Genomic DNA, 2,062 nt, shown 5'->3' on the forward strand with positions numbered 1-2,062 from the left:
TATGCTTTGTGTCTCTGTTCTGTTTTTCAGTTTAGTGGCTACCCTGAAGTTTGTATTCAGAATCTCGTGTACACCATAGTCCACTTTCTGGTGGTCTCTTACTTCCTTGGCCTAGATTGATTTAGTCTCTTTCCTCTTCCCCTCCTAAACTATTATTTTCATCTCTTATTCCACCTTGTGTTGTGAGTTTGTGGTTAGAGCGATAAGATCATCTTTGCTTTGGTGGTTTCCTTACCTTTATCCTAATGCTATAGTTGAATGTTTGCTATCCTATTCTGCTTCTATCTGTTTGTCTCCCTACTCTGTGGTTTGTGACCCCTTTCTCCCTTTTTTTCTTTTTTCAGGTATGAGAGCCTTCTGGAGGATTTCTTGTAGTGGAGGACTTTTGGTTACAAATTCCCTTAACTTTTCTTTGTCTGGAAAAGAATTAATTTCTCCCTCATATCTGAAGGATATTTTTGCTGGATAGAGTATTCTTGGCTGAAGACTTTTATCTTTTAAAGTTTTGACTATGTCACTCCATTCTCTCCTAGCTTGTAAGGTTTCTGTAGAGAAATCCGCTGAAAGTCTGATAGGAGTTCCTTTGTAGGTTATTCTCGTCTGTCTTGCTGCCCTGAGTATTCTTTGTCATTCATTTTTTGCCATTTTTACTACTGTATGCCTTGCAGTAGGTCTTTTTACATTGACAAATCTAGGAGATCTGAAAGCTTCCTCCACACACATTTCTCCCTCAATCCCTAGATTTGGGAAGTTCTCTTCTATAATTTCATTAAGCACACTTTCTGCTTCATTTTCCTTTTCCATGCCGTCAGGAATTCCTATGATTCTTAAATTGGTTCTCCTCATTGAATCCGTTATTTCTCTGATATTTTCCTCATTCTTTTTAATCCTTAGTTCTCTTTCTTCCTCTGTCTGGAGCCATTCAACCTGGCTATCTTCGATTATGCTAATTTGCTCCTCTATGGTGTCTACCCGGGCATTCAGGGAATCCATATTCTTTTTTATCTGGTCCATTGTATTTTTCATCTCTAGTATTTCTGATTGATTCTTCTTTATAGTTTCAATCTCTTTTGTGAAGTAACTCCAGAACTCGTTGACTTGTTTCTCTATATTTCCCTTTACCTCATTGAGTTTTTTGATGATAGCTACTCTGAACTCATTTTCACTTAGTTTACCTATTTCCAAGTCCTTGGGACTTAATTCTGTGTTTTTATTGTTTTCCTTCTTGTCTGGAGCTTTTATAAATTGCTGAATGGTAGAGGAGTGGTTTTTGTGCATGATGGCAGTATTCGGTTGCAGTTACAGCCTGTTGCCATGAGATGGGGGTCGAGAGCTGCGTGTTCTGAGCCCTCTGCCTTCAGCCGTGATGGCGGGTTTGCAGCGTGGTTGGGGGAGGAGGGGCACCTTCTCTTGCATGCCAATCTGGATTCTGATCAGCTCTCGCTCTCTGGTCTCCCGGGGCCCTGGCTTGATGGGGTCCCCACACGCGCAAGCTTTCCCCTGTCAGTGGGTTTCCACTGCACTGGTGGTGGGAGTCCTGGACAATCCCTGGATGCGCAGCCCCTCCCCCACTCCTTCCCTCACCAGCGGCAGCGATCCCAGTCTCTACGGGAGGGAGTGAAGTTCTCTCCTACCCTGTTCCAGCTCCTTCGAGGCTGGCTGCAGCCTCTCCGTCCTCCGTTGTCTTGCTGCTGTAGGTCTCTGACAGTCTCTGTATGAGGGTTATTGGTTGAAATTCAGTTTTTCTGATTCTTTGGTTGTAGTTTGGAGGGGAGAGAGTCCCGGGTCAGCTCACTCTGCCATTTTGCTGGCATCACCCTCAAATCTTTTATAATGGGCAGTAAGCATGTCGCCTTTTGCTCCAGAAAGAGACATTATATTTATTATACAGTGAGCATGCCTGTCATTTGTTCTGAATGCCCTACATGCTGCCATGGTATTCTACCATCTCTGCCAATTTACATGCCAACACAAGGAATGGAGTAACCAAAAAAAAAATGAGAGTAAAGCTCTGATAAATTTATTTAGAATTTTGCAACCAGAAACATCTAGAAAGAAGTGA

The sequence above is a fragment of the Equus caballus genome, chromosome 24, assembly GCF_041296265.1.
Source record: "Equus caballus isolate H_3958 breed thoroughbred chromosome 24, TB-T2T, whole genome shotgun sequence".
In the NCBI taxonomy this organism is placed as follows: domain Eukaryota; kingdom Metazoa; phylum Chordata; class Mammalia; order Perissodactyla; family Equidae; genus Equus; species Equus caballus.